The following is a 23,947-nucleotide window of genomic DNA, read 5'->3' on the forward strand; positions in this document are numbered from 1 at the left end:
TAAAAGGAAAACAAAATTTAAAAAGAAGAACCTTATGGCTTTAAAAGAATTGGATGAATCATTTGTAACACTCAAAATATATTTTAAAATAAATGTTATAATTGAATCTAATTTGGGAGAGAAGTGTACTCTTTTTAAAAGTTGCAGCTGTCTGATAGAAAGTTTTAATTGATGATGCATATGCTGGTTAAAAGCTGAGTTTAAAATAATAGTTAAGACTGAAGTTCAAACTCCACTTAATATATTTATGTCAATAATTACTTTTCCTTAGTTGTTTTAGTATATGGAAAGAGCACTAAATCATTAGTCTCCAAACCTGACTGTTATTCATTCATCATTTGTCTGTGTCAGAGTCTAAATTCTCTGGGACTTAATTTCTTCATCATAGAATGGGTTTAATCATATTTAGACATCTATTTTATAGAATTGTTTTGAGAGAAATGCTTTGTGAACCTTAAAGAATTCTATAAATATTTCATTAGTAGTTGCTATTGCAATATGATAGAGTAGACAGTGAAATTGTTTTTAAAGTAGCAGAAATTAAACAGGAAAATTACATCCTACTTGTCCAAAATGTAATCTCAAGATTAAATGTATTGATCCCTATCCCATGTTATTGTTCATTTTGGGGGGAATGTCTGTTAAAATGATAAGGAAACTGAGGTCTACGGTGTTACGATTATATGTGATACAGTATTACTTTGAGATTTTTTGTCATATTCAAGATAAATTGTTTTTAATTAAATATATGTATGCACATATATCTATGCATATGTATATGATGCACAATTCTAAACAATCCTTCCCTCTGAAATTTGCTTTCAGATTCATGATGAATTATGATATTTTTGCCCCTGTCTTTTGTCATTATTTGAATATATGCATTTGATTCTAATCTTTCCTCATAAATCTGTCTTCTCAAACCCTTAATCATTTCTACTGCTCCTCTCCACTTCATCCAATTTGTCAATATCCTTCTGGTGTTTTCATGAGTGTAGGTGTTTTATTCAAAGGGGTTAGTTTTGAAGGAAATAATAGACTAGTGAGAGGTAAAAAATGAGTTCTAATGTATTAGACAGTTATATTGGGCTTTAAAAGAGTAGATTTCTACCATATGTCTTTCATTGCTTATTGCACATTAAATTATTTTTACTAGTGTTTAAATTTATTTTTTCACTTCAAGTCAATGGGGAGAAAAACATAACTGATACTAATACAATTTTAAACTGAGTTTTGTTGGAAAATAATAAGGATGAATAACATTACCCCTTAAATTCAAGATCATTTTTCAAATAATTGAATTATTTCATTCTAGAAATAGTCTTTGATCTCCTACCATGTACCCTTGGCAAAGTTATCTGATGAAGTATTTTCAAGAATTGTCTATAACACAGCTACCTTGGGAAGCTTTTAATTTTTAGTAGAAAAATCAATTTAAAACAAATAAATGGAGACTTTTGATTAAGTGCAGTTAATGGTACAGAAAAGACAGACAATTGAAATTCAGTTGGTCAACAAGCATTTATTAAGTGCTCACTGTGTACTAAGCTCAGAGGATTTTTATGTCATGTTCTGCATTTGGAAGCCCCATGAGCACTAAAACTATTTCTCAATCTTCTTTTGTCAGTCTTGCAAACAGTAAGAGCCAGATAAATATGTTGTAGAAAAAAAAAATGAATCAATTTTAAACACACACACACACACACACACACACACACATACACACCAAGAGAAACATTTATTAAAGGACTACTAAATTCAATGAGCCATTCTCTCTCCTGAGGATACAAGGATGGGATAAAAAAAAAAAATCTTTCCTAAAGGAGTTAATATTTTACTTATTAGCAATATTCTCAGGGTTCTTTCCTCAACCTGCTCCTCCTTATTGGTAATCTTCTCACTCACAAAGGTTATTATTGTCTCTACATAAATTATTCCCTTAGCAAGTCTCCAGTATCAACTTTTATTCTGAATCACAGTCCCTGATTTCTACTCTCTTCTGGAAATCACCAGTAAATATTTGCTTCTCACACTTAACCCACACAAAGTTCAACATTTCTGCTACAGACACACACACACACACACACACACACACACACACACTCATGTGTCCCTATCCCAACCTAGATCTTCTCACACAGTCTCTAGTTAATATCACTGCAAGGAAGCCATGCTCCAGAGAGAAAAGATCTGCCTCAAAATCCTTTTAACACTTCAGCCTTATGACACAAACTGAACTCCCAGCCAATCAGCCTTTTATCTGACCAGCAAGCATAACCTTCTATAGAAAGGTTTAAAAAACTGCAATCTGAACTCTTTGAGAGTACCTACAATACTGAGATCACAAGTTCTTTGATCTAATACAGTATCATAACTAAAAGCACACAAACATGCAATTATTTCAAAGATTTAGACAATGTCACTTCACTACAGATAGTGTTTTTGTCATCACTCAGGTTTAAATCCTTCACTGAACATTCTCTTCCTCCTCTTACATAAATTGAATTCCATTCTCTTTATAATTTATCACTTCAACATCCTTCCCTTTAGCCTTTCCTTTCATTTATGACTATTATGCTGGAAAAGCTTTTGAGAAGCTCTAATTCAGTTGCAATAGTCCTTTTATTAGTCTTCCCAATTTGAGTCAATTTCCATTCATTCTATCCTAAACAATGTTGTCAGATTATTTTCCTCAATCTGTTCTGATCATTTATTGCTCTACTCAATAATTATCACTGGTTATCCAATCTATTAATTCAAACTCCTAAATTGAATAGTCAAGGCTCTCATCAAATGAGGCCAATTTACATTTCATCATTCCATTTTTCTCCAGATATGCTAACCTATCTATATAAAAGACTTTTGAGAAAATTTCCTCTACTGAGGAGTTTGTTCCCTCCTCTGCAATTTATAATCTTAGTGTGTTGCCTGGGGCAATCAGAGTTTAAGGAACTTTCCCAGGATCAAACAGTATTTGCCAAAAACAGTTCTTAAAACTAACCAAATCTCCCTGACTTCAAGGTCAACCCTTATTCTACTAGCTCACTGCCTTTTTATCTACTTTTTTTTATTAATACCTATGAACACCCTCTGTTCCAGCCAAATTGACATTCTCTGAATATGACCACAACTTCTCCCTACATGTCTGTGTCATTCATTCTTCAGGAATTTCTTTTCCTGTCTTATCCCTGACTTTTGAAATATTATCCATACTTCAAGGTCTTCCTTAAAATGACCCTCTTTCTATGATATCTTTATCCTCACCTTCTTCCCTCCTTGCCATGGCCAGAAATGGCCTTTTCCTCTTCTGAACTCCTTTCTACTGCACTGAAAATTCTAAAGTGCTCTAAAATCAAATGAAATATTTATATGTTAGATAACTGGTTGTGTCCTTCCTGTTACAGTTATTTAGATACATGCCTCATATTATTTACTAAATGGTAAGCCCCTGAAGGGCAGAAATTTTCTTGATCATTTCATACAGACTGCTCTATACATAGTAATTCAGTAAATACTTATTGAATGAATGAGTGAATATCAAATATGCTAGAGAGAATTTTTTTAAAGCTACTTTTTAAAGCTATCCTTAGTGGAACATATTTTTGCTCTTGTTTCAGCTAACTGATGTCAGTTGTGCTATTGATCAAAAAATTTTACATAAGACAAGCATTTCCATTTGTGCTATTGCTCAAAAATTTTTCTTGGCTTCCTGCTCTGTTTTTCTTTTCTACCTGATCTAAAATGGACTTCACTTAAGCAGCTAACAAATGGCTCATGCCTTCAAATTTGTCTTCCCAGCTGCTTTGAAACCAAGCTCTATCTAGCACCAATAACTGCTTCTGGAAGTCAGTATATCTCTGATAAAAGATATTTCTGTGCTTTACTATTATGAGCATAACTTCTGAAGATGCAGTTATTGAAGAACTAAAATGCATTTCTTGGAAATTCTTGCCTTTGACAGTCAAACTTTCTATTCTATCCCACTCCAATTACTGGAAATAATGGGGAGGAGGGAAAGGGAGAGGAGGGAAATTTATCTATCTATCTAGAAACACATTTATGTACACATATAATATTTACTAAATAGTATAGGCATATGTTGGTGTATAAATACTTGGGAGACAGACATTGAAACAGAGAAAGTTTAAAATTCAATAATATACCCAAACATACAGTTCTCTTTTAAATTCTCACCAATTTTTCTGATGGAAATGGAAAATAGCTAAAGGACACTGCCCTAAAAAATCCTTCCCTAAATACATGGTCATAAAAGTTAGCCTCTAGAGAAATATATAACAGAGGTTTTATTTTTCTGATTCAATAATTTCATTTAGTTAATGAACTCTCAATGTTGGAACTTCCTTCACAAAAGAACTTCAACAACTCATCTGTTATTAAAAGATTTAGAGAATTATCTCCAATACTGAGACACTAACCAATATCCATATCATTATAAAATTTGAAATTATAAAATATATTTAAAATGCTGTTAAATGTAGAGTCATGACATGAATACTAGTCTTCATGGCTACATAGTCAATTCTCTATCTAATACATTACACTGACTCTAATTCCTGAGGATATTGTCCATCTACCCAACCAACGCTCCATCTGAAAAAAAAAAAAGCCACAATGCTTATACATGTAGGCATTTTAAGGAGCTATGATTTTAAATATAGGGGTATTCCCTCTACTGACACAGATGCAACCTAAAGTATCGGACAACTGATTGTTCCATTCCATAAGTCTTAGTTAGTTCCTAATGTGCAAATGTGACTAAAAATCTCTTCTCACTAACCAGAGAATTTTCAGTGAAGTATTTTACCAGGAAACTCCTATTCTGTCTTTAACAAAGGCCCATTTTCATCTCCACAAGTTTATTTTTCTCCAAAATAGTAATTTGACAGGTGTAGTTATGGCCTTAGTTTAAAACATCATCTTTCATTTCAACAAATAATTTTCTGCAACAAAACTGCTATCATATTAGAATATGTCACACCATCAACTCATTTTCTTGAAAGCAGAATGATGACATAACATGCCATGATAAGATTAAATTTGTCCCTAATTGATTATCAATTGCCAAAGATAAAAATCCTGAAGTTTGAATCTACTCTTTTTATCACTAACTTAAACAATATATATATATATATTTTTTTTCAGAATAAGCTTAAAAATACATTTGATAGATTTGAGATTTCATTAGGATGGATTCTTCAAATATCACGTATTTCAACCTGGAAGCAGTCATTTAGTCTTTTTCCTTCATTGCCTGTGTGAGGAAAGTGAGGCTTATAGAGATTAAGGGATTTATTTGTTCAAGGTCTCCCAGAAAATGGCTGAGCTGGCATTCAAATGCCAGTCATATGATACTAAATCTGGTCTACTCACCATACATCTCCTTATTTCTATACAAGTAAGAAAATCTTCATGCCTTCCTATTCTCTGCCATTTATTTTTCATGTCTTTCCATATGTGCTCCAGAGAAGATTCATAAAATATGATGCCAGCCCTCCTAGAAGAACTTCATAAATCCTAATCTCATTAAGCAGTCAATCCATTGCCATTTTAGGATATACATTTCTTCTGTGAGGTTAACTGGATGATTCTGCTAATAAGAGGAATGGTTTATGTCTACTATAATGCCTCCATTGTCTTTTATATTATGATACAGCCTACTCTACTTTAAAATATATCTATGACTATACACATATGTACTGTATATGTGTATACATGTATATTATAAGTAACTTTTATGATATTAATATAGAAAGTAGCATTTATATGCATACATGTATAGTTAATGCAATATGTGTGAACATATGTATTCACATATACACACATTATAAACATGTATGTAAGTTTTAAAAATTAATATTCAATACTCCAAGTATTATATCAATTAATTAATTAATTTCATTTTTCATTTATTTTTATTTTAATAATCTTTAATTTTAAGAAGTTTTATTATTTTATTTAATATTTAATTTTTATTTATTTTAAATTATATTTTAATATTTATTTATTAATAATAAAATATTATTAAATAATAATAAAGGGAAATAAAAGGCTAGAGAAACAGAGAGAGCTCACCAGCCTCACACGTGAAAAAAAGAGAATGAGGGAGGTGGTGTCCACAGCTTAAAAACCACAAGGTAAGGGACACAAGTAAATGGAAAGGAGAAAGGATTCTTGGGATGAGGAAAGAATCCTGGGAGATGAAGTCCAAATGATCCAAAATTTCCACTTATACATATATATGTATATATGCACAGGTATTCCTGAATTTTTGAACCCAGGACACATAATACAGAATCTCTCAATCCCTCTCTCTCTCTCTTTCTCTCTCTTCTCTCTCCTTCTATATGTGTATCTATCACATATAGTGCATTTGTATATGAATTGAATATGTTTATATGCAAAAATGTATAGAATTCTATATCTACATAGATATTATCTTATGTTTAGGCATGTGTATATGAACATATATTAGTTATGTGACCATGCTCTAAACAGCTCTAGTTGGAGAAAAGTTTCTATGAGAGGGAGTTTCCTCAACTGGGAGATTTCTGTTCTAATACACTTCAAAGTTGAATCCCTGTCATTATAGTTCCTTTCCAGTAATGAAATCATTGGATAAAAATTCATAAATAAAATGTAGATGATAAATAGATGGACAGACAGTGAAGGAGATTGCTCTCCCTCTCAACCCTCCCCTCTTTCAAACTTTCCAAATATTATTAGGGACAGGATGATAATGCATATATATACATCATCTTTCTAGTAGCCCAAGCTCACAACCTCAATTTCATCTTTTACTTGCACTCATTCCAAATATCTAATCTATTTAAAATCTTGCAATTTATACCTTCACAACATCTCTTGCATATTTCTCCTGCTCTCCACTGGCACCGCCAATTCTAGCCTGAACAATTGGAAAACTGTCTACCTGGTCTTCCTGTTTCTGGTTTCATCCCACTTCAATCCTTCCTCCATTCAGCTCCCTAAATGATTTTTCTAAAGTATAGATTAAACCATGCCATCAAGCACCCTTCCATTCTGCCCCCCCCCCCCCACCATTAGCTGTTGTGACTATGCATTACTTTCAGGATAAAATATAAAGTCCCCTGCCATTTAAAATACATTCCTACATTTTATGTCTTTCCATTTACTCTATAATTCAGCCACACTGACTGCTCCTCCCACATGACATAATCTCATGATCTGGTCCTTTATATTGCTTATCCAATGTTTTGAATATTCTCTTTGCTCCACTTTCTAATTCCCCAGACTCTCATAAGACTGCTTACATCTCACCTTGTACAGGAGGTTTTTCTTATCCTATTCACACTGTAATAGCTCTGCCCCTTGCTCCCCTCCAACACTGTCACTCCCCTGGCTCAGGTCCTCATCACGTCATGACTAGACTGCTGCAATAGCCTGCTGACTGGTTTCCCTCTCTCAAGTCACTCTCTGCTCTACTTCATCTTCCACTACCTTTGAGGGCGTTAGTGAGGTGTGAAAGAGATACGGCTGAAGTAGGCATTTTTAGAGCAATTCTTAGGGCTAGGGAGGATGTACTTAAAGAAAAACAAATTCATAGAAAGATGCTGTACTTAATTAATTGTGTGAGTTTGGACACTTGACTTTACTGCTCTAGGTATCAGCTTCCTTTTCTTTAAAATGATGGTTTTAGAGGGCAGCTGGGTAGCTCAGTGGATTGAGAGCCAGGTCTAGAGATGGGAGGTCTTAGGTTCAATTTGGCCTCAGACACTTCCTAGCTATGGGACACTGAGCAAGTCACTTATCCCCATTGCCTAGTACTACCACTGTTATGCCTTGGAAACAATACACAGTATTGATTCTAAGAAAGAAGGTAAGAGTTTAAAAATATAATAAAATGATAATTTTGGACTTCAGTTTTTAAGGGTTGTTATAATTCTAAAATTCTGTGATTCTGAGTTCCTCCTAAGAGAAGCAAAAAGAGAATTGGAAGGTAGCTCAGACGATAAAGTGATAAACTTAGAACAAAGAGGACCTGGATTCAGAGTTTGCCCCGGACTAATTCATAGTGTGACAAGTTACTTAAGCACTTTGTTTCTTCACCTGTAAAATGGGAATAATAGTAGCATCTACCTTCCAGAGTTGTTGTGAGAATCAAATGAGATGATATCTAAATCTTATGCAAATCTTAATCTGCTAAATTTAAAGTAGCTATTACTCTCGTTAGACTATTTGCAATAAGCTATTTTTTTTAGAAAGGTGTTAGAAAAATATATTACCATTTAGGAGGACTACACACGTATGAAAGAAACAAAGGTGCATTTTATGTGGAAGAATTCATACATTAAAGCATATTTGTTATGAAAAAGAATAACAAAACAGTATTGATAGATTTTGTTAAGCTCATTTTTTTCTTTCCACTATGCTTACATATGTTCCCATTTAATCCTCTAGGGAACTCTGACTCCTATTACTTACAAGCTTTAAAAATATCCTTAACTACAAAGTTGAGCTTTTGCTCCCTCAGAAAAGGGACCAAAACATCCGAATATCATTATTTTCAAGTCAGTTTGTAGATAAAATACAGAAGTAAGGAAAACTTGGCTGATAGAAAGGTATTCTATTTGTGTCTGCAAATTACCCCAAGGGTATTTACTATTATTAAACCTGGTGGCTTTTCTTTCTTAAAGATGTAAGGGTTGAGATTTCTGGTATGTTTGGAGGAGACAGCAGTGATGACAAGATGTCAGAATATAGTATCATTCCATCTTGAAATGGCAGTGTTTGTCCTTGTGTTCATTATTATCCTGAAAAGGTTTCTTTTTTTAGAGACTACATGAGAAAATGTTTGTTGTAGACTTTATTGTAAAGAGAGTTAGTATCCTTAATTCTGAAAAATTGTTTTCCCCAAAAAAAGTCCAGTTTGTAATGGACTCTCCATAAAGCCCAAATGGGACACCCCCCCTCTGCTCTGCACCTGTTTTCTCTTCAAGGCAAGCACCCCTAACCTTGTAACATTTTTTTTAACTTTCCACAACTGCAAACTGTTTTGCCCTTTGGTACTATAGCAGTGGACCTCCTTATCAGTCTTTGGCATCTCCATGACTCTACCACCAGAGACAGAAATCTAATCAGGTGTGCCAGGTACTGACGAAAGCCTAATTATTACCTCATTGCACCAGTCCTGAAGGGTAACCTTTTGGAACTTCATTAGCCCCACTCACTTCTCTTGGGTATAGGAAGGGATACATTAATAATAAATCACTACTGATCAATATGTGGCTTTATATTTCTCTTACTAATGACTATTCTCTACTTATATCTCTTTTTACCCTCAAATACATCTTTTATTGCCCCCCCACATTCCTCAATATCTCATTTGGGGACTCAAAACTTAGCTTGTGTAAATTAAAACTTGTCCATAATAATTTCCTACTACACAGTAGCATCACTGACCAGTCTGTCACAGCTCAAAGCAACAGACTTAGGATAAAAAATCTCAATGCCCTCCACTCACTCATGACTCAAAAATTATTTTAGAAAACAAATTTTAAGGAAAAAAAATTCAGATAGCTCTTTAAAATATTTCTATGGAACTAAGCAGCTTAGCCATTTTTGAGAAATTGAGTTATTTAGCAAGGGAAACAAAGAAAGTTTTGGTTAATTTTGTTAATATTTAGATTATTAGACAGAGATAACTTCATTGCAATATTTTGGGGGGGTGCTGTAAATATAGCTAGCATCTGATACTATTAATTGGTTGTGTTTTTACTTGGAATCTTTTGCTGACTTCCCTATTCTTTGAAATATAATGAATGGAATAGCTAGGTGGCTCAGTGGATTGAGAGTCAGGCCAAGAGAAAAGAAGTACTGTATTCAAATCTACCCCCAGTTACTTCCTATCTGTGTAACCCCAGGCAAGTCATTTAACTCCCATTGCCTCTCCTCCTCTGCCTTGGTACTGGTACACAGTATTAATTCTAAAATGGAATGTAAAGGTTTAAAAAAAAAGAAATATCATAATGAAGAACAAAATGTGATAGTTGCCGTCTTAACCAAAGTGACTTAACTATGGGAATGAGTTGGTTACCCATAAAACTTATTACATAGAAAGTCTTTACCAATCCAATTTTAAATCTGCCTATAATTACTGATAATGTAAGATAACTGATGACAATGTTCCTTAGAACATTATCCTTATCCATTACAAATTTTAATTATGAAAATTTTCTAAGTCAAAACCTCAGTTTAAGAAACAGACCTTCTCTATGATTGGGTATCTCTTTTCAATATGATAAAACAAAAAGCATTGAATAATTGCTTATTATGTGGCAGAATCTATAAATGCTGAGAACCGTAATGTAATGTGGGTTGTCCATTATTCCTAGCAACTTAATCTGTAAACCAAAGGATTATTTCTCTACTTACACAAAGTAGAAATAATTATGGTCTGGGGTCATATTTTTAGCACTGCTGCCACCCCTAAAATATTCACTGTAAGTAATATTATCAATATACATGAAGACCAAATACCAAGTGACATCAGTTCTGTGTATTAATATTTTTTTTCTGTTTGTTTCTTAATTTTATTTTTTTGGTGGTGTTGTATAAAGATTAAAATTAATATTAAATACTCCAAGTATTATCTTAATACTATGTATTAAAATCTACTTAGAACACAAAGAAATTAAAAACAACCAGAGAAATTAAAAAAAAAAAACAGAGATAAGCCAAAAGCTGCTCCATCACTCATGCTGATACCAGGCCCCAGAGACTATGTGGGCCGAAAACAGAAACTCTAAACCCCTTTCTACATAAGGAGTCACACAATCAGGAAAAGGAAAAGGGGATTGTGGGAAATGTAGTCTCTAGGGTCCAAGATTCTAAATCAATAAAGGTGGTAGCTTGGCTGTTTCAGTAGGTAGATATGACTAATCCAAATATCACATATTTCAAATATTACAACTGATATGTTCTTGTTTTTGATCCTCAAAACTCTTTATGAAGGGTGGAGCATCTAGGACATGTATTACTTGTAGACAAATGAGAAAACTGACTCAGGTTGTATGATTGGCCCAAGGTTATGTACCTAATAAATAATATAACCATAACTAGAACAAAGGCTTTTTATTTGTTTTGTTTTCATTGCTGTTTTTGATTACATGATTAGTCCAATACTTTTTTCAACTCTACTACCTTGCTTCTTAATTCTTCCTTGGGAAACTCTTTGTTAACAAATTGCCCTCCCAGAGAATGCAGAAACTAAGTTAATATTATCAATAATTCAGAATTTAACCACAGCATGACATTTAACACTTACAAACTTGAATTTGAGAGTCATCATCTTATAGCAGTAGATTAGATCCTCAGAGTCTGGAAAACCTGGTTGAGTTCAAGTCTTTCCTCTAGTACCCATGGGACCATTGTCACGGGCACTTAACTTCTCTATGGTGCAGGCAATTCTCTTAGACTATAAATTACAGAGGAATACTAATCTGCATTGAAGTAAGACATTTTTAAACTGAGTTCTCCCATACAGATAAACCCTCAGGATTAAAATATCCTACCATCCCCACCCCTCCACCCCCAAATATTGAATTTAGATACCTGATCCAGCTGTTAGGCATGAATTGATATTTAAAATATGCAACACTTGTTCTTCAACATTTTCTTGTTATAGATAAGGATGACAATAAAAATAATACTACTTTATGTGCTCCACTTCACTCTGAAGATTCTAACCTGTCAAAATATTTTAAATTCATGAATTTCTAGGACCAAGTCATATATCTTTGCTATCTTTGTAAAAATTTTTATAAATATGCACTTGCTCTCCCTCCCTTCTGCCCTGTGTGTGTTGGAATGGCTCTGAACCGTGGGAGACTACATGTCCCAGGGCTCTTTACTTCAACTTCCTCAGACACCTCCCACTTTCTTTGTGGGAGGTGTCTAAGAAATTATAAAAAAAGAGAGAAGCCCAGGTTTTCAAGTTGTTTTCCAGAGAAGCCCCTGTATGATTGAAAATCTGTTACCATAAAAAAGAACTACATATCCCAAAAGCCCACTGACTTCCTGTCATTACATACTTCCTGTAGACAGAGGATAAAGGGCATGGGCTTGGGAGGCTCCCTCTGCCTGATGTAGAATCAGCATTGATGGTGGTGAGTGGGGATGACTAAAAAATGGCTTACCAGCCATGGACACAAGGTCTTTATTTTGTAACTTCTTTATTCCTTGATTTCTAATGATCATTAATAAATCTCTAGAAATATAATATTATTGTTGAGATTTAATTTTAACTTTTACACACCCTTACTGGAGAATGAGCTTTTTACCCTCAGAAGCTTTGGTCCAGGGAAGCTCTAGGGAAGCTGCTGGAGATCAAACTTTCTCCAGCTTTCCCAAACCTTTCTTTTCCTAGTCCAGATAAACCTATATAACTATCCCTAGAGTATGGCTTTAATTAATTTAATTCCCTAGCATACTTATAGTTAAGAAAGAAAGCCTAATCAATTTCCCTACCAGGGCTGGGGTGACCAGGCTACTTTCCTTCTCTTCCTTTCCCTACCTTTTCCCCTCCAATTTTCCCTTCAACAACCCCCAAGCCAAAACCCAAAACTCAAAACAAAATTCTTCTACGATATATAAAAATTGCCAAGAAAAATTAATTCACATAATTTCCATATCCAAAATTACATATATTATTTTGCATATTTAGTCTAACAACTCTTTATTAGGAGGTGGAATTCATATTTCATTATTCATCCTCTGGAATGATGGCTGGTCATTGAATTGATCAGTTCCTAAGTCTTTTTTAAGTTGTACATTTTTACAATGTTTTTGTAGTGTAGGTCATTTTTTTAGTTCTGCTCACTTTACTCCACATTAATTCATGCAAATCTTCCCAGGTTTGTCTGACAATATCCACTTCAAATTTTTTATAACACAATGATTTTCCATTACATTCATATAATATAATTACTCAACAATTCTCTGGGTAGTGAAAGTACTCTTAATTTCCAATTCTTTGATACCACAAAAAAGAAAAACTATATTTTTGTACTGAAAGGTCCTTTCCCTATATCTTTGATCACTTTAGGGTTTAGGTGTAGTAATGATATCACTGTGTCAAGAACAAGCATTTTAGTAAATTTTAGTAAAAAAAAAAAGGGGGGGGTCCAAATTGCTTTCCAAAATGGCTAGAAAAATCCACAGCTTTACCAACAGAGTATTAATATACTTGTTTCCTTGAAGCCACTTCAATTGTCATTTTCTCTCTTATCTACTTTGTCAATCTAATATGTGTGAAGTAGAATATCAGATTTTATGCATTTTATAGTTCCATAAATATTAGTGATTTAGAATATTTTCATATGGTTATTTAGAACTTAGATTTCTTTCCTCACAAACTTTCTTTTCAGAACTTTTGACTATTTTATCCATTGGTGAATGGCTCTTAGTCTAATAATTTTAAATCAATTCTCTGTATATCTTAGCAAAACTTTTATCAGAGCAACTACAGAAAAGATCCCTTTCCATTTAACTATTTCCCTTCTAACTTTACCTGAATGATCTTTGTGCAAAAACTTTAAAAATTTGTATTTCATCAAAATTGTCTATTGTATATTTTCTGTGATCCTCTCTGCCCCTTTTCATCTTTTCAGAAGAATTTCATTTTTATTTTGAAGTTCTATAATCATTTGTTAGCTTGAATAGTTAATTAATGTAGGATTGTCATTTTTATTACATTTATTTGGCCTAGATAAAACAAATGGATATTTTTCTAATTATTTAGGTTTCTTTTTATTTCTTATTTTATAGTTGTTTTTACATTATTCCTGTGTCTTGAGGTCATTTTGTTGATCTGTTGTTCTTAGTTGTGTCCAACTCCCTCCATGACTCATTTTGCATTTTCTTTGGCAAAGATGCTAGAGTGGTTCACCATTTTTCTCCAGCTCATTTTTACAGATGAGTAAACTCAGCTAAATAGGGTTGTGGAAAGGAAAACTGAATCAAGTTCTGGACTTTCTGTCACTGAGGTGGAGCAAACAGCAGTTGTTAATGAACAGCAATGACAGTTGGTGGGGGGAGGGGATTGGGAAAGTGACAGTTGACCTCACAGCTCTCTTTCCTGGCCCTGGGACTGGAAGGACCATTCTCTCCCTGTCTCTGGATAGAAGTACTTCTAGTGCTGATTTTCTCAACTACATGCTCTACCTGGATTCCTGTTATCGTGTCATCAAACAAAAGGATTTAAGGGGAGAAGTTTGAACTTAAGGTCTGTCTTTAAGGGTGTCAGACCAAAGAGACAGGTCCAACTAGCTCTGAAAGTCAGAACCTTTTCTTCCCCTTGCTGTCTACTGCTAAAAACTTTGAATTTAAGAAAATTAGCAGAGATTAGCATAGACAGGAATACAGAAAACCCTTCACCAGTCTGAGAGACCTGGTCTCAGCTCAAAAACTGAGAGAGACTAAAACCCAATCTAGGAAATCCTGATTCCCTCTTTCCTTATATAAATAGATAAATAAAAAAAATTAGATAAATAAAATAGGAAAAATGTTTGTATTAGTTTAACATAGCAAGAGTAAGTAGTATTAGCACTAAGATTCAAATTTCTTTGTAATGGTTTTGTTCAAACATTTATTGTACTGAATTTATTGCAAAAGCCTAAAAATACCTTTACCCAAACTTTCCTGCTTAGAATTCCTTAGAGTAGAGAAAGTTAGCATAGAATAGTGATAGATTAATTGAGGGAAGTTTATTATTTGGGGGGAGGGAGTAGTTAGAAATTAGATTTAGTAGCTTGGTAAGTATAAGAAATATAAGTGACCTTGGGAAGGTCATAACAAAAAAAGGGTTAAGTAACTTATGCAGGGTAACACAATTGGCAAATGTCTGAGGCTGGATTTGAACATAGATGTACCTGATTCTAGGCCCTGATGTCTTGAAAGGAAAGTCCTAATGCATTTTACTCACATTTCTATTTTTTAATTAAATTTTTTTTCTATCCTTGCTTTTTTGTAAGTAATATTCAGAAAGACAGATGATTTACATGTATAAATATATGTTTGTATATGTTATCTTTTAACTGATAAAATTATCGATAGTTTCATTTAGTTTCAGTTTACTGTCTCAGGAACACATTCTTATTCATTTTTTTATTAGCCCTTTTAGCAGTCTAATGAAATCTATGATCCATTTCTCAGAGTAATATTTTAAAAGCATAAAATAAAATAAATAAGCATATAAAAGTAAACTAATTATAATGAAAAATATGTATTCTTCCCAAATATGACTTCTGTTAGATTAAAATTAATAACTCCCTCTATACACTTCTTAAAATCTATCCATAGAACAATCAGGAGATTCTAGACCTCAGATTGAGAACCTCTTTCCTTGTATTCTCCAAAAAAAATCATATTACTTACAAAAGGGGATAATTTTGTTTCCTTTTTACTCATGCTTATTTCTCAATTCCTTTATCTGTCATTATTACTATATTTTGCATTTCTATTACCATATTGCATAATGTCCTTAATAATAGATTAATATTACCTATTCCTAATTTTAGAAAATGTGTCTGCTTTATCTGCATTATGTACAATATTGTCTCAATTTTAGTTAGATACTACTTAACATATTTAAGACATGTAAATGTCTTAATGAATGAGTGTTATATCCAAAAGTCTTCCACCATCTATTAATATCATCAAATGTTCTTATTGTTATAGTGATAATTTTCCCAATATTGAACTAACTCTACATTCCTAGTGTAAATCCAAATTGACATTGGAGTTAAGTGTTTTTAATAAGTCAATAGTTTCTTCGCAAATGTTTGTGCCAATGCTCATTAGGGATATTGTTTCATATTTTTCTTTCTTTGTTTTGATGCTCATTGGTTTAGGTATTAAGATATTAATATACTCAGAAGAAATTTAGGAGGATTTCTTCTTTGTGATTTTTGCAAATAATTTGAGTAATACTGAGTTTAATTACTTTGAATAATTGATAGAGTGCATTTATAAATCTATCTGATCATAGGCTCCTCCCTCCTTTTGTAATTCATTTGAGTTTTGTTCAATTTCTTTTTCTGAAAATGAGTCATTTAATTTTTCTGCTTCTGAATCTGTTAACCTGTGATATCTGGGTCAAGGAGGTCATGTGCATGGATCTGTCTGTGTATTTATCTATTTCATTTTAATTGTCAGGTTCTTCATCATATAGTTGGATGATTATTTTTAATATTTCATTTAAATTTCCTTTATTTTTACAAATTCATTTTTTAAAAATTTCTAGGTAGTTGGAATTTTTTTTCCTTCTTCAATATTTGGAATTTCTATTTTGGTGTGTAATTGGGCTTGATGATTTTCTAGTTGTTGTTGTATTTTTTTAAATATATGTACAGTTCATTGATCTGTCCTTTCCAGGTGTTGGTGAGAAAAGTGTTTAGAGATATTAATTTTCCCTTAAGGATTAAGTTGTCTACATCTCACAAATGTTAATAAAATGTCCCATTGCTGCCATTATCCTTAATGAAAATATCTACTGACTCAGTATTCTTTCACACACAGGTATTTGTATATATATTCTCACATAAACACATATACATACTCCTTTCTATTCCCATTTGATGATCAATAGAGGTCTAATGAATCTAATTTTGCTAATATTCAATTTAGGTCATTAGCTTATTACTTATTTTTGCTAAGTTTTCTAGGTCTAAAGTAGGTACATTGATATTCCCCCACTGTTATGGCTTTCTTTATGTTTCTCCTACAGTTAAATTTTTCTTTTAAGTAATTTAAATAAAATGCCATTTGATGCATATATGTTAAGTATTGCTATTAATTCGTGTTCATTCATACCTTTCAGTATTAGGTAGTTTCATTGCCACTAAATTCTCTTGATATTGAATGCTATGTTATTCTTAAATTACTGGGGCAAGTTGAGCCAGAAACTGCAAATTCTCAACAAACTCTGCATAGTTTAATCTCTGAAAGAATCTGATCACTGCCTTCCTGGACATTAAATACTATGGATCCCAGAATGAAGGGCTCTAATAGACAAATACTGGCCCTAAACTCTTTTAGTTGAGTAAGACTGCAATTTTAAAGTGATTATACTTCTAGTCTGCACCTATTTCATAGTTCCTTCCCAGTTACTTGTCCTTAAATTTCCTGAATTCTACTCGGTCTGGTGTTTTATTTATTTATTTTTTTAATATCTGTTGGTTTAATTATGGAGGGAGCTTGACTAGTTACTTCCTCCTACTCCACAATTTTGCTGGTCTGCTTCTTTGTATTATGGAAACTACAAATGGTTCTTTACTATTATTTTGAATGGAATGATATTTCATCATAGCTCCCAAATATACAACTAGGACTAGTGAGTAGAAGGCACAGTAGAGAAAAGTGAATTTTTATCTAAACCAGTGGGAAAAACTTAGATTTGGAGATGTATTGTTCTGTATATTGAGACAGGGAGATGAGAAAAAGATAACTTTTAGGTACCAACCCTGGGTGAGTTAAAAGATGATATTTTAGTTAACAGAAACAGAAAAAAAAGGAAAGGTGGAATTTAAGGGAGCTGCAAAGGGGATTATAAGTGGTTCTATTTGGAGAATAATAAGTATGCAATGCAGGCAAGAAATCCTGATTGCAATTTTTAGGAATAATCAGCATTGATGTAATAACTGAAGTCATAGGAAAGGATGAAATTATCATGGATACTGCAAGGATGAAATAAAAGGAAGTTTAAGATACAGGGCCTTTGGAATATTTACGTTTGGTTGTCATAAGCAGAGGAAAAAACGAGTCCAAGAAACATCAAAGATGTCCATGAAAGTTCTATGTCACAAAAGTCTCTATGGGAAAGGATACAAAGAAGAGGGAGTGTTCAACAGTGATAAATGCTATAAAGAAGTCAAAAAGTATATCATTGATTTGCACAACAATGGGATTCCTTTTTGATTATTAGATAATAATTTTATTCACTAAAATGATAGAATCAGGTACTCTCTAAGATTATTGAGGTGCAAAGATATTTCCTAATATTTTTAATGTAATTATTTCATTCATAACTTTATAGGATGTTTATTTTTACAGTCTATCTTCCTAAGAAAAGATAAGATTGAAAGGTAGACTGAACTTTAGAGATCATTCAAACACCCTCATTTTGCAGATGAAGAAACTGAGGCCTAACCAAAAAGGCTAAATGATTTATACTGGGCAATGAGCATAAATTAGGCAATAAAAGTGGCATAGCCAGGATTTGTACCCAGGCCTTCTGAGTACATATCCAGTTATTATGTAGCTAAATTATGAGCCTAACTTAGTAAACAGGCAAAAGGAATTACCTAACATTTTCAAAAGAATTTATTATCTAAACATTGCCCTTGTGAAGGAATTAAAGGTAAATATAACCAGGCATTGGTGACAATGAAAAATAGTTGTCATTGTTATTGTTGTTTTAAATGAACATTAAATTGAGATTTCACAAATTCTGTACTGATAACTTCAACAAAATACACCTAGTGCCTATATCCAGCCATTCAGATGGTGAGTGTCTGGTAAGCATTAATTAACATTGATAACAATAATAATTCATTCCAAGTCTTTGAAAAGTCTTCTCAAAGATCTTTCTTGTCTTACAGTGAACTTGCAGGTGCATTGAAAACTAGTCAGAGACTAGTTTCATATATTGTGTGAAATGCAGTGGAAAACAGTTATTGGGAGCCATCTGTTTCAAGTATAAACAAATTGTAACTTTTCACAATGAGAAGTATTATTTAGGGCATATTTCAATCATGGATAATTGCATGTTCCCACAAAGAGGAGCCTGGGTAAACCCAGCCTCATTTTTGCATCATTGGTTTTCAAATATCTCATTTTGGCAAAACACCAAACCCTTATTTCTAAATTCATTTTCTCTCCAGTTTCTAAATGCATGGGCATTTCAAGGACAGCAAAATCTTTAAAGTACATAACTGTTTATTACTACATAGGAACATGGACTAAACAAATGTAGACCTACTCTTTAAAAAAGTATGTTTTTATTAGAAAGGCAAATTAAAAAAAAAACACCTTTCTTTTATTATTTCTTTTCATAGATCTTTTTCTTACAACAATATGCTTACTTTATAGGAAAGGCTAGCTTTCCAAATTATGTGGTAGTTTAAGGAATTATGACCTTTTCCCCCTGCTTTGCCTTTTTTTAGTGCATCCCTAAATATAAAAAGGCATTACACATTAAAAAATCTTAGATAAATCATCTGTCATTTAAGGATATTCTCAATACTTCCTGATAGTAATATCTTCTTTCTTATAATGTTCACTTTTGCTTTATTAAATGTTTTGCTGCAGCTGTGGGATTTTGCTATATTAACATTGGGTGAGCCATTAAATTATTCACAGGTAGAAATCAGTTAAGTTTGGACTTGTTTTCCGTCTTCTTAGGCAGTTTATAATACCTTTAAGTAGTTCATCAAGGTAGCAGTTCACCATTGCTAGGATAGATTGCTCATTCTCTTGATGGACTGGCAGAGAACAAGCAATCTGAGGAAAATTGTCCGATGCTTAATGTTTCCTCCAACTGTGAAATCTATAGTCAGAGGACTTTCTTGCCGAGTGGAATGACTAGGATATGAAAGTAGAAGTTTAAATCTTAAAGAAGGTCCTAAGATGCAAGGTCTAATCTTTATTGAATAGCTAAATGTCCTCCAAATGTAAAATTTAAAGAGTACATTTTTCAGACATTTACACAACTAAATGAAAAAAAAAATCAATCAACAACCCTTTATCCTACATTCTCTACTAGTTGCTAAGTATACAGAAAACAAAAATGAAATGGTCCCTGACCTCAAAAGGTTCATATTCTATCAGAGGAGACAGCATGTGAATATAGATGTAGATTCAAAAAATTTGGAGCAGTAATTAGTAATAACTATGAGGATTCAGTAAGAAAGTAAAAAATGAGAGGCTGAATAAAGTATGCAAAGCAATCAATGGAAGAAGAAAAAGTTCCTTAATAGAATTGGATATTCCCCTAAGAGCTAATAGAACACAATGAGAAGTACTAAACTACAAAATAAAGTTATTCCTTTTCTCTGTACTCCTTCCAATTAAAAAAATATGATTACATACATATATACAACTATTTAACAATTATGTTCAAAACCACACTCTCCATATGAACATTCATTATACTATGTTCTTAGTGTGGATATAAATTCTTCAAAATTTTGAGGAATACCATTAATGGTGTCATTCTTTCCACGAATGCAGATCACAACAAATGCAGGTCCATTTTCCAACATTTTGCTTGTCTGTATCTTCTGATAAATGTTCCACAAAAGATTTATCAAACATTCTAGGGACCAAGCGTTCATTTTTTTTTTACTTCTCTTGACGGTGTGCATCAGTCATTGAATGCTTTCATCACATAACCAGCCCACATTCATTTCCCATCATATCTCTTAGTGACATTACATATACAATTTTCCTTAAGAAGTTCTCAATGATGCTCTGAGAATTCTGTTTACAACACACCAGGAGGAAACATCACCCTTACATAGCTATTCAAGTGTTTCTAATTATGTGGTTTTTAGTTGGAGAACCTAACCTTGAAAAAATATTTTTTCAAAAAAAAAACTGTATTCTATAATAATTTGGCACAATATGCTCTTTATGCAAAAAAATAAAGTTCTCAATGGATAATGTGTTATACTCTCTTCATAACAAATGTTTAGCATATGGTATTCCAATAAACCTTAAGATCAACCCCAACTTTAAGTCTTTTCTACTTTTCTACTATTCCGTGACTCACAGCCCCCATAACACAGGAAGTATATTGATGTAGAAAATATAAGGTTTTGGTTTAGGAAAACTCAAGCGCATTAAAATACTGGTCAGTTTCCCAAAAATAATGTGGATGATTCTGAAACTCCACAAAGCATCATCCCTTGTTATTATATGTAGTGATATAATACCTATCAACTTTGTCTTACTGTATCTCAATGTTCAAACAACAAGCCTTCTTAATCTCCTTGATTTTCCAACTACTCTTTATGATTGAAATTAATAAACCAAATCATTGGGTACCATACAATGTATGGAGAAAACTTTTAAGGCACATAGTTTGGCTGGTTGAGAATTTTTGAAATTTCTCTACAAAGCTATTTTAATGCTATGTGTTATTTCTGATATATTCAGGGTTTGTCAGAAATGACCTTTGCTAAACTTCCAGTCTGACATTTCAGGCTGGCCTTGAGTCCATCACTAAAAAAAAATCCAAATCACATTCCTGCAATGTATGTATTCTGAGGGTCCATAGGGACACTCAAAAGCTTTACCTGTTATTTCACACTCATATGTTCACACATACACAAACATATATATGTATATATGTGAATATATATGGATTTATAATCCTGTGGTGGCTTAAAAATGTAGATAATGATATAATATTCTACTGCAAAATAATATTTTATCCTGACTATATAAAAATGATGCTATTGGCCTAAGAACAATTTGTACAATCTGTTGTTTTTCTAGTAGAAATAGTGATGAATGGTGATGTCAATTAGCACAATAATAAAATGTTTTCCACTGATTTTCCATTATTCCTGACAACTATCCTTTCTTCTTCATATGTTGCAAAAGTATTAGTAAGCTATATGATAGGATAGTTCATTTGAGCCAGAAACAAGCCAATTATACCAGTAGAAAATCAAGATCACAAGATTGTCTTCTAATTTTTTCCTTATATCAGAGAACATGTTATAACATCAGATTTTTCAAAACATTAATTGTGATTTTTCCACAGTGGGTAAATGTAGAAGTTACAGTGTCTTGACCCATCCAAACAAAGATGTTGAAAGGAATTTTTGAGGCTGTTGCAACATAGTTAAAAGAGATATATAAGAATTCTATCCTAGAAACTAAGATGTTAATTATATATTTCTTGTCAAGAAACACGAATGTCAGACCTGCACTTGGCCAGTGAGATAATGGAAACATCTGGACACCCACCAAGCACAGGGATTTATCATGGACAGATCGTCCTGGTCAAACTCTTAGAAAGGTTGAGATGTCAGGTTAAATAGACTTTGAGATTTTTAATTGAGGACCTAAATTACATTGTAGATTTAATGATCTATTGATATGTTCAGATGGAACTAGAGGACATGAAAGATGGCACATTCCATGAACAACACAGTATAAGATTGAAGAATTTACATAAGCTGATGTATCAGATCCCAGACTTGCTATTGATGCAGGTCCTATTCAAAACATTCAGTGGGAAATCATGGCTGACAACCAATCAATTTGTAAATTTTAGGTCAATATTACAAATATAGGGATTGATTTCGAAAATGCCACTCACATTAACATCATGGCTTGTGTATTTCCTCCTTATGTAATATTAGTAGGTAATACACTGAACATCTCTAAAGAAAATAAGGGATTGCATGAGATTCTATGCTTAAACTGTCATCTACATCAATATAAAAATTCTATTCATGACAATACCTATATAACTGTTAAGTACCAACCACCATTTGGTGTGGTTACCTGTTAATCTTACAGACATGGGCATCTACTCCAACTGTTCATTTTGTTCACAAAGCATTTAATATCATTATGCATCACTACAAACATTCTATATTGACAGTTATAGAAGCAATAGTTTCAATTATTGCTATAATTACAGCAACAATTGTGTTTACTAACTCTATACAAAACCAAAGTTTTATACAAGAGGTTGTATCTAATTCTTCTGAACTGTGGCACACACAACAAAATCTTGACCTTGCTTTTAAGGATGGATTAGAAATTTTGAAAGGTGCTATATTTTAGCTAGGAAAAGAGGTTGAAGCTTTACACACTAGAATTACTTATCCATGTCATTTCAATCAAACAGGTTATTGTATTACACCTTTAAAATATAATAATGTTTAATATGAATGACAATCCATAGTAAAGCACATTAAAGGTGCTTGGGAACATCACAACAGCACATTGGATATTATACATTTACAAAAGAAAATTAATAAGTTAGACCAAATTGTATATGAGCAAGAAGCTGTAGAAATTGCTTCTAAATTAGAAGAAACTTTAGTTTCTATTAACCCTAAAAATTGGTTTGGCAGAATTAATTTTATAAACATTGGCAATATCATATTCTTGGTTGTTATATTGATTGTTTTATTTATACAGAAGAAGAGGTTTAAATAAGGCTTATATCAGGAATATGCAGCTAGAAGTTGCAATGTCACTTCATTCTCATCATTCTCATTATTTAAAACATGATGATATAGAGCAACAAACCAATCAGAATGTAATGTTTATGGGAATATTTGTACCTTTTAAAATTTGCATTAATTGTTGTATTAATGTTTTTGAAAAGCTTTTCATGATGAAAAATTTTATATGCTTACAATGTGAATCTTGGTCAACTTAAATTAGGGAAATAGAAATTATTTTTGAATGAAAATACTTGTATTACACACTGGCTTAGCTAAAACATTGCCACATGAAATGTGAGCCATGAGTTTAAAATTTTGTATTAATTTTATTTTTATGTTCCCTGATTATTTTTTGATTATTTTTCCCATATGTTTACTTTTAAGTACTCGAAGTACATTGAAAGCAGTATTAATATTATGATCCTGAAATATGAGTTAACAATATCTATAAGCTTTACTATATATGCTTATTCAAAAACTCGAGACTGTAGGAAACTGCAAGAATTTTTTAAACCTCATGGGACTAATATGAGTTATTTGTCTGATTGCAGAAGAAGGGATTTCAATGGATATATTACACTTTGCCAGAAAGCCTAAGACATAGAGAGACCTATAATCCATACGAGATGGATAAATATTGGTTGCTAAGGTTGGAGTTAAAAGGACGTGGTGTTTTGACACCCTCAAATACAGGTCGG

This window comes from Monodelphis domestica, chromosome 6 (genome assembly GCF_027887165.1).
Source record: "Monodelphis domestica isolate mMonDom1 chromosome 6, mMonDom1.pri, whole genome shotgun sequence".
In the NCBI taxonomy this organism is placed as follows: Eukaryota; Metazoa; Chordata; class Mammalia; order Didelphimorphia; family Didelphidae; genus Monodelphis; species Monodelphis domestica.